Raw genomic sequence first — 16,942 nt, 5'->3', positions numbered from 1 at the left:
CAGTCCACTCCAAACCTATAGGGAAGTACCTAGCCTATAGGTTTTCTTGACACGACAGACAGACAACAAAATAATCTTATCATCGTCATCATCAACAACCGATAGACGTCCACTGCTGGATATAGGTCTCTTGTAGGGACTTCCACACGCCACGGTCTTGCGCCTGAATACAGCGGCTCTCTGCGACTCACCTGGTGTCGTCCGTCCATCTAGTGGGGGTGATCCTATCAGGGTTCCATTTTCTTTTTGAGGTACGGAACCCTGAAAAGACTCTTCAAACAGCTCCCCATTAAAGTAATGAATCATGATTGTACCGAGGGAAATCGAGTAAATAGGAAATCACGTAATAGCAAGGATCGGTATGCTCGGTACCGTTTTTAGGGTTCCGTACCTCAAAAGCAAAAACGGAACCCTTATATAATCACTTTGTTGTCTGTCTGTCTGTCTGTCCGTCGTGTCTGTCAAGAAACCTATAGGGTACTTCCCGTTGACCTAGAATCATGAAATTTGTTAGGTAGGTAGGTCTTATAGCACAAGTACAGGAATAAGTCTGAAAACTGCGAATTTGTGGTTAGGTACATCATTAAAAAAAAAAAATTAAAATGTGTTTCAATTTTCAAAATAAAATAACTATACCAAGTGGGGTATCATATGAAAGGGCTTTACCTGTACATCTTAAAACAGATTTTTATTTATTTTTATGTATAATAGTTTTTGATTTATCGTGCAAATTGTTGGAAAAAATACCTGAGTACGGAACCCTCAGTGCGCGAGTCTGACTCGCACTTGGCCGGTTTTTTCGTAATGTATCTATCATTCGAGCTCTTGGCTCAAGTGTGCTCCATTTTTGCGATTCTCTCTAGTAATGACGCGAATGATTGCGACACCATAGTAATGTATCATTCGCTTACAATACAAACTAACGTCACAAGTTAGTCTGGGATTGGATGATGAAGCGTGAATGGAGGTAAAGTGGAAAACTTAAACCTAAGTAAGGTATAGTTTTTTCATATTGTTGTCTTGAGTTTGCGACGATCTCACCCCATAGCTGTGATACATAATCTCTAAAGCGCGCTTTATAACTTGCTTATATTTACTCTAAGCCATAATATAGTCTAGACAGTGCTGAGACATTTATTTATGAAACGCAATTTGGTAGACAAGATGGTCTGTTTACTTTAGGGCGCGACTTATACAAAACTAGCGACTCACGCCGGCTTTGCACGGCTAGCTTATTAAAAATTTTCATGAGGATCTCTAATTTTTTGAAAATAAAATATAGCCTCTGTCACTCTGAAATAATGTAAGTTTCTACAGTGGAAAGAGTTTTAAAAACGGGTCAGTAATTCCAGAGATTACTTCCTACAAACAAACTTACCTCTTTATAATATTAATATAGAAATATAGATTGGCAAGAGAATGGGGAAGAGCAAAGACGTGGCGCGGGCACATGTTTCTCTAACATAGACTGACCTGGGTTCTAGAATACTCATTGACAATGACGAAAAAATTGAAAATCGCTTACGTATAATAAAATTCCACTGGCGATTTTAGACTTGCTATTACACAAGTTTAAAAAAATCTATTAAAAGAATGCTCCTACAAAAACATATAAAGGTGGTAGCTCATTTACATGATACCATTTCCACACACACACACACGCATGGAACCGCCTCAAATCGAAGTGATCGCTAGTTGTCTACGCGCTGACAGCTAGCAGAAAGCTCGTGGTCCATGCGATGACGGCTAGCAGTACAGCGTCTCCCTACTGTGCTCGTTACAACATGCTCGAGTGGTCTGCACGAACTAGACGCGTGAGGTGCTCGTTTAAAGCGCACGGTAAGCGAGACGTCAACAATCGAGTGGCTAGATTACGGCAAGCTCGCTTGCTGAACGATGTTTGCAATGGAGATGATGCCTATGTCAAAAATAAATTATTACTTAATAACTTTTAAATAGAGTGTCTTCCAAAATTCGTAAAATCCACACTCGATGCTAGTTTTAACCATTTCAAATTATCGATTTAAACAAAAAACACTTCAAATTAGGTCAAATGTTATGACGTCATATCTGCGAATTTCATACAAGCTCCCTTACTAGTGAGTGTTTTGACGTTTGATAAACAGTCGCTGATTTGACTAGTAGTCATCATCCCTACTGTGTTTTGTCACTTGGATATTTATTCTTTTGCCATGCGGGAGTTTGTCGTGTAAGTGAGCTACAACCTTTATACAATCGAAGATTATGTAAATGATAAAAAAATGGTTTGACTCGCTCCAGCCATGCGCGGGGCTTCAATTGCTTGTAGGGTATGGCATGATTTATTTTGTAAATTGAACATTTAAAAAAAAACTGCCGAATTTCTTGCTGATTCTTCGCGGTAGGAGCAGCATTCCAAACCAGTGGTATATTTTAACGATTCAAAATTACTTCTAAAAGTTTATTTTAATAAAAATAAAATATACTTATTGTATTCTTGTATTCTATTCTTATTTTATTGAGACCAGACACCGTTGCTTATTTTCTGAGAAACAAAAGTACTTTTGATATGACAATTGATACAAAGAGCATAAAATATGGCAAATCCGTTCCCAACACTATGGTGAATGTAAAACAAATTCTACAGCCGTTTCGACGTAAATAATGCAATGAAAATTTCAAACTCAAAAAGGCATCATTTTCGAAATAGTCGAACGGTACGAGAATCGTAAAACAGTCGAACTAAACTCTGTAAATCATGATTTGGCTATTACCAAGCTAGATAAAGGTCTGAAAAAACCAATATATTTTGTTAACGATGAGGCATGTGCCTGGCTCTGTATGTGGTTTGGAAATACAATTTTTTTTTGTGGAAAAGGTTTGAGTCCCTTTAAATCATTAATTTAGTTTTTTTATTCAGATACAAGCTAGCCCTTGACTGCAATCTCTCCTGGTGGTAAGTGACGATGCAATCTATGATGGAAGCGGGCTAACCTGGAAGGGGTATGATAGTTTTCATTGAACCCATACTCCTTTGGTTTCTACACGGCGTCGTACCAGAACACTAAATCGCTTGGCCACGGCCGAAGCCTCCCACCAGACCAGACCAGAAATTCAGAAATGATAAAATTCCAAATTCCGGGAATCGAATCCGGGACCTCCCACTAACAAGACCACAGCGTTTACTATTGCGCCAGGAAGGTCGTGAATATGACGAGGCAGGGAGGCCGTTGATAAACAAGCTTTCAATCAGTTCTTCATCAATTTTGTATTTGAAGGTATCGTAATAGCTACCTATAATTACGGAAAAGCGTTCTGTAACTGCGCTCAGTAGTGATGGCCTAGTGTTTAACCGCCTCATATTGGGGGGGGTAGCCGGTACGATCCCGGGCATGCAACTCTAACTTTTCAAAGCTATGTGCGTTTTAAGCAATTAAATAGCACGGTGAAGGAAAACATCATGAAGAAACCTGCATGACTGAGAGTTCTCCATAAGTCTGCCAATCCGCACTGGGTTAGCGTGGTAGCCTATGGTCTAAAGCCTTCTCTGAGATGAAAACTATGATCAGTTGGCAATGGGTTGATGATGCTGGTAACGATTTATCTAGATACTGAAAAATTTAAATTGGACATTGTTTTAAGTAAATTAGTATGTCTTTATAGTTAGCTGAATACGGGTTTTTTTAGCACCCTTGTAACTACCCTTGAAATCATGAAATGCTTAGCGGTAAATTCGGTCAAATCGCAATTATTTTAATGACCAGAGACACGTAATGTAGGAAACGTAAGGGTGCTAGCATAAAGAAGCAGGTTTCAGGTAACTACATGTCGGTGCGGGTAAAATAGCCTCTTTGTCTGGTGGGAGGCTTCGGCCGTGGCTAGTTACCACCCTACCGTCAAAGCCATGCTGCCAAGTGGTTAAGCGTTCCAGTACAATACAGTGTAGAAATCAAAGGGCATGGGTTTTATAAAAACTGCCATACTTCTTCCAGTTTAGCCTGCTTCCATCTTAACCTGCATCATCACATACCACAAGGTGAGATTGCGGTCAAGGGCTAACTTATATCTGAAATAAAAAAAGTTTATGAGCTCTTACATAAAGAGACAAGTAACAGGTATAACATAACATAAAGCTATTTTACCCGCCTTTATGCCAGCACCTTAAGTGGTTATAACTAACGCCATAATTTCATCTAAATGTCTATGGAATTGATTTGGGTAGTGTCCGAGCAATATCTGCGCATCTAGTGGCGAGCGGGAAGCTCTCTGGAATCCAGGGTCGCTGGGGTCTGGGGTCTCTGGGGTTTGGGGTCTGGCGTTCTGGCTTGAAGAAATTAATTGAGCCATGGGTCCACGTCCGTGTGACGTTAAAATCAAATACTTGTGAAGAGGTTACTGGAATCTAGGGTCGCTGGGATCTGGGGTCTCTGGGGTTTGGGGTCTGGCGTTCTGGCTTGAAGAAATTAATTGACCCATGGGTCCACGTCCGGGTGACGTTAAAATCAAATACTTGTGAAGAGGTTACTAGATAGGGTGCATTGTTAGCCATGACGTCACTCTCCCTGCCCTCACCCCTTTTATGTGAAACGTGCCTTACAAAATGTAGACTGTACATAGACTGCGAATGACCTTGTAATAAATAGTAGCTCTTGTTACGTTTTAAATATTGAACCGAGCGTAGTAGCTTGTAGCCTCGTAGCAACTCCGCTCGTAGCAACACGCTACGGACTGTCTCGCTCTACCTTTGCACGATATTGGCGTCGATTCTGATGTCTTCTCTAAACTCTAAGAGTAAAATATCTGCATCTTTTCTTTTTAGTATTGCTAAAAAGGATGGAAAATTAATTTTAATCTAAAGACACTAAATTTTAGTGCTGCTCTACAAAACATTATACACAACACTGGCACCCGAAGTCCATCCATTTTCGCTGCATCTCAAGCTGCATCATCACTTGCTAGCAGGTCTGATTGCAGCCAAGCGCTAGTCCATATTATTTTTAAAAAAAGTAACCAGGTTTGACAATTTAAAATTAAATAAACTTTGTTTGTCCTTTTTTTATTACATAGGTAAGAAATAGATGCAAATATTGTAAAATTTAATTGCGATCAGAATCAGTACCATTGATACATATTTTAAAGTTAGCAATCCTTTGTTGTGTTGTTGGTACGTTTATATTCCTAATAAATTAATTACCTTTTGGAGATGTCTCTCAACAAGTTTTTCTGGTGGCGGAATGAGCATTCAGGAGGTGCAGGTGCCCCCCCCCCCACCTTATACGCGACTGCCATCTCCACCTGTCGCGTACTGTAGGTTCTACATAATATCCTGATTCCTGAGGATGCTCCGATGTCTCAGTAAAACGTACGTTGAATGTGTTCTAGAATCTGTTTGTGCGGTCTCCGTTCTCGTTGAATTTGTTTGTGCGGTGTTCCGTATTGATGGAATATATTCTTGCTTTTCCTGCTTGTCTAGTAGTAGTGGTAAGGGCGCAATGCATATCACATGCAGCACGTTATACACACAGATGTGTGTGATTTGCTGACTTCCAATAAGTATCTTGCATCTATTCAATATTGATAATCAAAAAGTATAGATGAAATGAAATGAAATAATTTGAATTTGTACTGAGCTACACTTTGCAAAAGAAAAAGGTCATGGCCATACAATATTATTCCTTCGGGCACTTTAATTTTTAGGGTTCTGTTAGCTAATTTGCACCCAATCTACTGAATCGATTAAGTTGAAAGGGTCATATATAATTTTTTTTGCCCCAAACACGAAAGCGTAACGTAAATATTATTGTAAATTGCACAATTGAAAAGAGCAACCGCCGAGTTTCTTGCTGGTTCTTCTCGGTAGGAACGGCATTCCGAACCAGTGGTAAATTATTTGACGATTCAAAAGCACTTGTAAAAGTTTATTTGAATAAAAATCTATTCTATTCTATTCTATTCTATTCTATTCTAAATGAATGAATTATAAGGGGGACACTCTTTTTGCTTATTCTTTTAGATAGGTCTCCATAGTTCTGTGAAGGTGCGATTAGTTCTTCACGTTTTATTCACGCAAAGTTTTACCATTCCAGGCAACGTTTCCAAACATACGACCAATCACGATCGTAACTTAAACCTTTGTAAGTTTTTGTATAGTTTAACCCAGTTTATTTAGTTAGATAAGTTAAGCGATCTAATATAAACTATAATATTACTAGTGCATGGTTTACACAGATACACAGACACACAGATACACAGATACACAGATACACACGTCAAACTTATAACACCCCTCTTTTTGGGTCGGGGGTTAAAAACTGTCTAAAACCTCAAAATGATTTAAAAAAATCGTTTTAATAAGTATCACGTCATTATAAGTAGAATTTCTCTTCAGATTCGATTCAGATAGTGGTCGCTGTAATCAACTTAAGTACTGGCCCAACGTTGCTTTGAATTCTGATAACCTTCAATGCTATTCTTATCTTAATTGAAAATATTTTAGATGTTCCTTTGAACCCAGTTTTATAAACGAGGTGTTAAATTTTTAACAAATCTTGCAAAGAATGTATCTTATTTTTAACCCCCGACCCAAAAAGAGGGGTGTTATAAGTTTGACGTGTGTATCTGTGTATCTGTGTATCTGTGTATCTGTCTGTGGCATCGTAGCGCCTAAACGAATGAACCGATTTTAATTTAGTTTTTTTTGTTTGAAAGGTGGCTTGATCGAGAGTGTTCTTAGCTATAATCCAAAAAAATTGGTGCAGCCGTTTAAGAGTTATCAGCTCTTTTCTAGTTTTCTTGTAGAAAAGAAGGTTACATAACCGTTAGGTTCATAATATTATGTCAATTGACAAATGTCAAGCTGTCAAGATGGACGTTGCCTTGATACATAATTATTTATTTGAAAATGATGTTTTGGAAAACTCTGATACTTTGGATCGTAGGCGCGGAATAGTCCAAGAAAATCGGTTCAGCCGTTTGAAAGTTATCAGGTATTTTCGGTCTTTTCTAGTTACTGTAACCTTCACTTGTCGGGGGTGTTATAAATTTTTAATTTACACTTGTTAGCAGTGTGAACGTAAAATATAACAAAGCAAGCAAGTTATCAGATTCGTCCTTATTCGTCACATAGATGACCTGTCAACATTGACTTATATAATGACTGTCAAACATTCACATGTTTGGAACAAACTCAGGATATAACAACTGAACGCCAACCTTTTTTTACCCGACTGCGGCAAAACCAAAAGGAAGAGTTATTGATTTTAGCAGTCTATGTATGTATGTATGTGGGTATTTATGTTTGTATCCAGATTCTGTGTGTTCCACCGTAGCGCCTAAACTACTGGGCCGATTTTGATGAATGAGGTGTCAATCGATTCGTCGTAAAGGCTTGGGTGATATAGGCTACACTTTATACGAAAAAAATTGACCTAACGGATGTTACATGAAAAAAGTGGGGGTCTCCAAAAATTTTTTTTTTTTGCTATCGTATCGAGTGGTGTGTCAAATGAAAGAGAAGAAAATTTTGAGATCATAAATATAAATGTACTACAACATTAAAATATACCAAGCGACAGAAAAACAATTTTACTATGATATTTCAGCGTTTATTAAGACGATCGCAGTCGGGTTTTAGTTTTCAACTTTATTTTAAACAATATTGGTCATGTTAATCATGACTAGTAGTCCTCTTTCCCCTCCAACTAAGCGTAAAGCTTCTGCTAGGCGTAGTTACGACAAATAGTGGAACTGTATGCCTGTAATGACGTTGCTAATGACGTCCGTCGTCCCGCAAGACATGCCCACTGCAGTCCTTTATGTCCGCGCTGTTCCTCTACGCTTATAATGCACGACACCCTTGGGAGCGCGGTCGCTCGTTCGTGGACATCTCACATTCCCCAATCCATTTCGCATACATATTATTATACAAGTATTCATTTCACAGCCCATATTATAAAATGCGAAAATGTGTTTGTTTGTTGGTCAATTACGCCGCAACGGAAAAATGATCGGTGTGATTTTTTGTCATGGATATAATTAAAGACTCGGAGGGTGACACAGGCTGCTTTTTGTCCCAGAAAATTAAAGAGTTCTCACAGATTTCAAAAAACTTAAATCTAAGCGGGCGAAGTCACGTGCATCAGCTAGTTTGGATATAATAATAGGTGGATTTTAGCTTAATTAGCTTAGAGTTTCTTGTATATCATAGATTTTCGCAAAATAACGTCAGCTTTGATGCAACATTTGAAACTAAGGGTTCCCTGTTTAGCTAGGGGACTCTAAAAGGGTGTATGTTCGCTATAAAAATCGAGCAGACTGAAACTTCGCTACACAGGTTTATTCACATTAAAATTGCTCGGTTTAGTTTCCGTGATTCGAACGCTTTCGTGCCGGCACACCATCAGTGCAAGGTCACTGTGGCATGCGAAACTGTTTGTGTTACGGCTACTGTTGCCTGCGCGGGCAGTTTGTGAAACGGCTGGCTTGAAAGCTGATATTATTTTATTTTATTTTTTGTACCAGAAAGTTGCAACAATGATACTGTTACGGAAGAACGGTGTTTTTTGACACAGACTCTAAAAGAAGGCTTCAACCTCCTACAGATGTATGTAAACTGTAATAATTTACTGGAAATAAACAATTTTGAATTTTGAATATAGTGTAAAATTGTTTTTTTGTCGCCAGTGTATTTTAACATCGTACTGTATATTTATGGACTCAAAAAAAAAAAAACAATAAAGAGAAAAAGAAAAAAAGTGGACGGGAAGCACTTATCTCTTTAATAAGAGATCTCTACCAGTGACCCTTGGTAGTACGAGAGCTTGTAAAGGGAGTAGAATAGGTACAACAATGATAGGAAGTATTCATGAAAAAAGCCGCATAGATATTATATTAGATTCAAGGGTACTGTATTTCCACAGAAAATGGGACTCTTATAGAATCACTTCGTTATCTGTCTGTCCTTAATTCAAAATGTTACAGTAAAACTTATAGTTAGCTTTGTCTAATGGTTCGCACCAAGTGGCTCCCCCAAATAGGATGCCAAAGTCTTAACCACCAAGATTTCATCCCTTTATAAATAAGGCAGTAATGTCATAAAATAATTATTACGGTTGTTTATTATAAAAACTAGACATTTAGCTCTTCAAACAAGTTTATGTTTTAACAAAAACTTTAATATGACATACTTACTGCTGCTAAATAAAAATGGGTTATAATGCATGTTATGTTAAAATGTAATGTTTTCGATAGATTACTAAATTAGAGTAATTATAAAATGTATATCGAAAATAATAATGTGAAGTTAGCCGATTTCAGCGAAATTTGGCAAAGAGATCTTGCACCCGGGAAGGACATGGGCCATGGCTTATCGGTGTTTTATAGGATATATTTCGGAGAGTGTGCACAGGAACTTTTCGATCTTGTCCCCCCTTCACCATTTTACCACCGAACCGCAAGACGTCGGGCGAGTTTCCATCCTTATGTCGTCGACATTCCATTTACACGCACGAAACGTTTTGCGTCTTCATTCCTCATACGCATGGCTAAGGTTTGGAATACTCTCCCGCGATCTGTGTTCCTACCAATTACAATCCGGGTATCTTTAAAACAAGAGTGAATAGGCACCTTCTAGGTAAACGCGTCCCATCTTAGACCACATCATCACTTTCCATCAGGTGTGATTGTGGTCAAGCGCTTGCCTATAGTGAATAAAAAAAAAACATGAGCTTTTTGCCTCGGAACATCAAAGAGCTCCCACAGGAATTCATACCGAAGAAGTCACAGGCGTTATCTATTTAGTGCAGAGATGGTTTGCATCTCGGAGAGGGATAGGTATAGGCTATTTTTATCCCGAAAAATAAAAAAGTTACCGAATCTTACGCGGATAAAGTCATCATACAACTGTAGGAACGCTATTCAAAACTGCGATTTTAAATGAAATAAGTATCCATGGGCCTCTAAGAAAGCCCAGAGTCACTCAGCGGGCGACGTAGAAAGCTATGCTTGGCGTTTCTCTACGTGATCAAAATCACCAATAAGGAGATCCGTAGGAGAACTAGAGTAACAGACATAGCGTAACGGGTTGCAAAGCTAAAATGGCAATGGATAGGCCACATAGTTCTAAAACCAAAAAACCTTGGGGTCCGAAGGTTTCGAAATGCTCGATTCAAATTATTTATTAGCTGTGTGATAGCCACGTCCATATGCTCGCATGTAGGATCACAGAATATGTCAGGTTTATCAGTCCCGCTTATAATGGATTTGAATGGATACTGGATATATACCGCGTAGTGAAATTGTTGGTTTGGGGTTTCCCGATGACAATGTACGGTTATGAACTACTAATTCTAAATTAATGAATGAATGAAGTATTTAAACAAAGTGATACACACACACTAGAAAGAGAAATCGTCATAAGCTAAGCCATTAATATACAATTCCTTTTTAACCCCCGACCCAAAAAGAGGGGTGTTATAAGTTTGACGTGTGTATCTGTGTATCTGTGTATCTGTGTATCTGTCTGTGGCATCGTAGCGCCTAAACGAATAAACCGATTTTAATTTAGTTTTTTTTGTTTGAAAGGTGGCTTGATCGAGAGTGTTCTTAGCTATAATCTAAAAAAATTGGTGCAGCCGTTTAAGAGTTATGAGCTCTTTTCTAGTTTTCTTGTAGAAAAGAAGGTTACATAACCGTTAGGTTCATAATATTATGTCAATTGACAAATGTCAAGCTGTCAAGATGGACGTTGCCTTGATACATAATTATTTATTTGAAAATGATGTTTTGGAAAACTCAAATACTTTGGATCGTCGGGGGTGTTATAAATTTTTAATTTACACTTGTTAATTACTATAAGTAAAATGTATAGGGCGAGTATAGAAATTCTGTCTTCAATGTATAATCGGTTTTGTATTTTAATTTAATAGTTAATAGTTTGTTGTGTTTTGAAAATATAAATGAGTGTGTGGATAACTGAACAAATATTTTGTTTGAGTTTTTAAACGGTGGCAAATGGTGATAGCCCAGTGGTTAACACGTCGGCCTTCTTTTTACACGGTGGAGGGTTCAATTGCAGGCACGCACCTCTAACTTTTCAGAGCCGTGTGCTTTTGAAGCAATTAAATATCACTTGCTTTAACAGTGAAGGAAAACATCGCGAGGAAACATGCATGCTTGAGGAGTTCTTCATAATGTATTCAAAGGTGTGTCAAGTCTGCCGATCCGCGCTGGATCAACGTGACAGACTTATAGCCTAAAACCTTCTCATTGCGAGAGGAGACCCGTGTTCAGTAGTGGGCCGGCAATGATGGATATGGATCCAGCGGGGTGATTCGCTAACTCAGTGTCTAACATTTACATTTACAGTTCTCACAATTGGTGGATAAAAAATAAATGTCAAATGAGCTCGGTGGTGAGTATCATTCAGTGATGGACACTGAGAAAGCGATTCAGTAAACAGCTCAACTGAACTGATTTACAAACGTATAGACAAAGGTTTCGAAAGTCAATGGAAGGGCGCATTACGCAACCCGCGCTCTTTCTTGTGTAACTTTAGATCTCTTCACTCTGCTAGGGCCCGAAATCGAAATTTTAAGCCAGACCCAGATTGATTATAAAATCCCGTGACGTTGACCGCGTGGTTACAACTTTTTTAAATTTTAAACTAAGCCAAATCGGTTCAGCCATTGTGCCGTGAAAGAGCACACATTCAAAGATTCAAACTTTCACATTCACAATATTATAGATCCTTCAGGTCCAAAATGTTGAATTCATCCTACCCGCAAATATTTTCTTTCTCTGCGATAAAAAGAAGCTTGTGCCCGTTCCTGGAATGCAAATTCTGTATCAAATCGATGACGTCCGCGACTTCGTCCAGGTGCATTTAGGGTTTATAAAAATCCCGTGAGAACTCTTTAATTTTCCGGGACAAAAAGTAGTCCATGTCCATTCTCGTATACAAGCTATCTCTGTACCAAACGTCAAAACTAGTTAAACAAAATAATGAGCCGTTAAACAGACAGATACACTTGCGTTTATATATGGATTAATAGACAGAGAAATAACAGACAGACACTAATGCGATTCCATAAGTGTTCCGTTTTTCTTTTTCACATATGGACCACTAAAAAACTTAGAACAACTAAATAAGCTGTCAACTTGGCTTATATCCAACAGAACACATTCGCCATCCAAAATGTTACGATTTTGTTCAGATTAACGTTATGATTTGTTATTATTTGCTCAATTTTAGAGTTCGGAATTTGAATAAGGAACTCTAAAACCAGGGTTCATAGTCAAGATAGGGGCTCCTTTAAAGAATAATTCATATACATGTGTCATATACAACGCATTGCATAAAGGCAGAATGAACTAGAGTGAGGAAACTAGGCTATTCCGTCAAATGTCAGGTCAATCTGTTCGGAGTTGCATTTATATCATTGGTTGTAGAAGCACCCCCATTTATGTGCGTTTTAAAAAACAGGCCAAGTGCGAGTCAGACTCGCGCACCGAGGGTTCCGTACTCGGGTATAACTTCGGCATTTTGCACGACCAATCAAAAACTATTATGCATAAAATTAATAAAACCTGTTTCAGAATGTACAGGTACCCTTTTATATGATAGCCCACTTGGAAATAATATCGTCGATTCAAAATCATACCAAGAGTTCCCTCACTCTGGTTCACTCTGCTCTTGTTCACTCTGCCTCGGGTGTTAAATCATGACCTTGAGTTAAGATTCAAGTGGCGTGAGGTAGGATGTCACAAGTATGCCCTAATAGGTAAAATGATTAATTTCTCATACAGCATCAAGTTCACTTAGTTGAAACATAGTTGACTTGGTTGAAATACTCGATTATAACAGCAAGCCATCCCCGCTGCACATCTGTCGGTGCCGGCAATTTGCCAGCCACTCGTGAATATTACATTACGCTACTAGTTCACGAGTTACGGTTTTACACATCGCACGTTCTAAACCAAAGTGGCACATTTCAACATTTCATTTTTCAAGTCGGCTTGGTTGAATTTGCTCTTGTCTGCCCGTGTCAATCAGTTTTGTAATAACACACAGTTATGTGAGATTCTCAAAACTCAAAAAAGTATGACCCAAACCGAAATAGTCTGTCTGTCTATAAACTTGTCACAGCGTATTCGCTTAACCGATTTTAGTGAAATTTTATTGTATCTAGAACAGCATGTTACCAGTGAGTCTAGAACCTTAATAGATTATGAGTGTCTCATACAGCATCAAGTTGACTTAGTTGAAACGTAGTTGAAACACGGTTGAAATGGTTGAAATTACTCGATTATAACAGCAAGCAATCCCCGTTGCACATCTGTCGGTGCCGGCAATTTGCCAGCCACTCGTGAATATTACATTACGCTACTAGTTCACAAGTTACGGTTTTACACATACACGTTCTAAACCAAAGTGGCACATTTCAACATTTCATTTTTCAAGTCGGTTTGGTTGAATTTGCTCTTGTCTGCCCGTGTCAATCAGTTTCTGTAATAACACACAGTTACGTGAGATTCTCAAAACTCAAAAATGTATGACCCAAAACCGAAATAGTCTGTCTGTCTATAACCTTGTCACAGCGTATTCGCTTAACCGATTTTAGTGAAATATTATTGTATTTAGAACAGGATGTTACGAGTGAGTCTAGAACCTTAATAAATTATGAGTGTCTCATACAGCATCAAGTTGACTTAGTTGAAAAGTAGTTGAAACACGGTTGAAATGGTTGAAATACTCGATTATAACAGCAAGCAATCCCCGCTGCACATCTGTCGGTGCCGGCAATTTGCCAGCCACTCGTGAATATTACATTACGCTACTAGTTCACGAGTTACGGTTTTACACATTGCACGTTCTAAACCAAAGTGGCACATTTCAAAAATTCATTTTTCAAGTCGGCTTGGTTGAATTTGCTCTTGTCTGCCCGTGTCAATCAGTTTCTGTAATAACACACAGTTACGTGAGGTTCTCAAGACTCAAAAATGTATGACCCAAAACCGAAATAGTCTGTCTGTCTATAACCTTGTCACAGCGTATTCGCTTAACCGATTTTAGTGAAATATTATTGTATTTAGAACAGGATGTTACGAGTGAGTCTAGAACCTTAATAAATTATGAGTGTCTCATACAGCATCAAGTTGACTTAGTTGAAACGTAGTTGAAACACGGTTGAAATGGTTGAAATACTCGATTATAACAGCAAGCAATCCCCGTTGCACATCTGTCGGTGCCGGCAATTTGCCAGCCACTCGTGAATATTACATTACGCTACTAGTTCACAAGTCATGGTTTTACACATCGCTCGTTCTAAACCAAAGTGGTATATTCCAACATTTATTTTTTTCAAGTCAACTTTCTCGTATTGTGCCTGTCTGTATATTAGATCAGAGCCTATCAATCAATCACAGCTGGACACAGGTCTTCCCGAGAGCGCGCCACCATACATGGTCCTCCGCTTTCCTGATCCACTCATCTCGCGCTATTTTCTTAAGGTCTTCATTGCACTTGCTATATATACGTTAGGCTAATATAATAAACACACAATATTATAGTCACACTAATGTTATAAAGGGAAAAGATTGTATCTGTGTAATGTGTATGTTTGTTACTCTTTCACTCAAAAACGACTGGACAGATTTAGCTGGGAATGGAGATAGATACTCTAAACTTTTTATCCCATAAAACCCATGGTTCCCGCGGGATCTTTTAAACATATATCCACGCGGACGAAGTTGCGGGCGTCATGTTATTTGAATAAAAATATCTCGTTTTTATTTCATTACTTTTATTACTCTCTATAGAGACGTTCCTTTTTTTATTCCATTACATGTTAGCCTTGGAGTATGATCTCACCTGGTGAAATAAATGAATGAATGAAATGAAAAATGAATTAGTGTGCTTTATTGTACATTATTATAACAAGTGTAAATTAAAAATTTATAACACCCCCGACAAGTGAAGGCATCTTGACAGCTTGACATAAATTTGTCAATTGACATAATATTAAGAACCTAACGGTTATCTAACCTTCTTTTCTACAAGAAAACTAGAAAAGAGCTGATAACTCTTAAACGGCTGAACCAATTTTTTTGGATTATAGCTAAGAACACTCTCGATCGAGCCACCTTTCAAACAAAAAAAAGTAAATTAAAATCGGTTCATTCGTTTAGGCGCTACGATGCCACAGACAGATACACAGATACACACGTCAAACTTATAACACCCCTCTTTTTGGGTCGGGGGTTAAAAAGGAAAGACATAAAAGTAAAACAATAAACAGTAAAGAAGTACCATTGGCGGCCTTATCGCTTTGAAGCGGTCTCTGAGACGAGGCAACCAGGTTGAAAAGGATTTAATGACTAGCGAGAAAGGGTGATAGTATAATATGATATTATATAGAATCTTAGAGACTGGTGAAGTGAAAAAAAGTGTTTCTTCCAAGTGAGCTAACTTGGAAGGTGTAAATGCTAGTTTTTATTAAACACATCCCTTATCAATTTTCACACGGCATCGTATCGGAACGCTTTTGGCCGTAGGGTGGTAACTAGCCGCGACCAAAGCCTCTCACCAAATCAGACCAGGAACAATTAAGGAAATAATACCCTAATATTATAAAAACAAAAGTGTATCATCTGTCTGTCGGTCTGCCAGCTTGTCACGGCTCATCTATTTACCTAAATGATTATCCCAGAGAAGGACATAGGCCACTTTTTGTCCCAGAAAATCAAAGAGTTTCCATGGGATTCTTAAAGGCCTATCTTGAAATAAAGTTTGGTACAGAGGTAGTTTGCATCCCGGAACTGACATAGACAACTTTTTATTCCGGAAAATCAAAGAGTTCCTACAGGATTTTTAAAAACCTAAATCCACGAGGTCGAAGCGGAATAAATAAAGCGGATTGTGTTAAATATGAGTTTTTTATTTTTCAGGTAAGAGGAAGAATTCTCAATACTTTGTCAAACGAAAGAGCTGCCTGCACCATCGTGCCAAAGGTATGCAACATGTAGACAAAATATTATCAATAAGGTATAGTACAAGAAGTTTTGATAAATCCATAAAAAATCTTAATACTAGCAGATCTGCTCGGCTCCGCTCGGGTTAAATTGGATACCTTTATATTATATCACTACTTATATTATAAATCCGAAAGTGTCTTTGTTTGTTGGTTTATAGGTTTGTTGTTTTGTTGGCTTGTCCTTCAACGTCGCAACAGGGCAACGGATTGGCGTGATTTTTTACATGGGTAGATATATTTAAAGACCTAGAGAGTGACATATGCTATGTTTTAATCCCAGAAAATCAGAGTTCCCATAAGATTTTTTAAAACCTAAACCCATGCTGACGAAGCGGCGGGCAGTAGCTAGTCTAAAAATAAGGCAACCAGTGTAGAACAGATGTAGGCACGAGGCTAATGTGATTTGATGTTACATTGCGTCCGACAGATAGTCTGCTCTCTGGACATGTTACATCTCTACGGCTTCTCAGTGAATCAGTACCCTTAGTACCAGTTTGTAAGTCTCGTTATCGTGCATAGATTTCGAATATCGTAACACAACATCAAATTAAGGGGACTTAAAATTCCTTGGTTAGTTCCTTGGTTTGGTTGGAGTTCGGTCATTCATCAATATTAAGCCACATACAGAGTGTAATTATAACGCTAGCAAAACTCAGTTCTATTTTTATACAACCTGAGTGCAATCCAATACCAATAACCATTTGCCTTATACTCGTAGTTTAGTGATTTCTTATTTTCCAAACCCGCAATGTATAGCGTGCAAAACTCGGAGTCGATGCCCTTCAATGAAAACATGGTGACACAAAAATCAGTATAAAATTGGGACTTTAAAACAAGGGTTTAAGTTAATTTTGTTCTGATATAACGATTTCGAAACTCGAAATCTATAAATTTTGAAGACGTGCAAACTCATACTTAGCCTACAGGAGGCA

The sequence above is a fragment of the Maniola jurtina genome, chromosome Z (assembly GCF_905333055.1).
Source record: "Maniola jurtina chromosome Z, ilManJurt1.1, whole genome shotgun sequence".
In the NCBI taxonomy this organism is placed as follows: Eukaryota; Metazoa; Arthropoda; class Insecta; order Lepidoptera; family Nymphalidae; genus Maniola; species Maniola jurtina.
The sequence above is the reverse complement of the archived record's forward strand: the minus strand, read 5'-3'. Positions refer to the sequence as shown.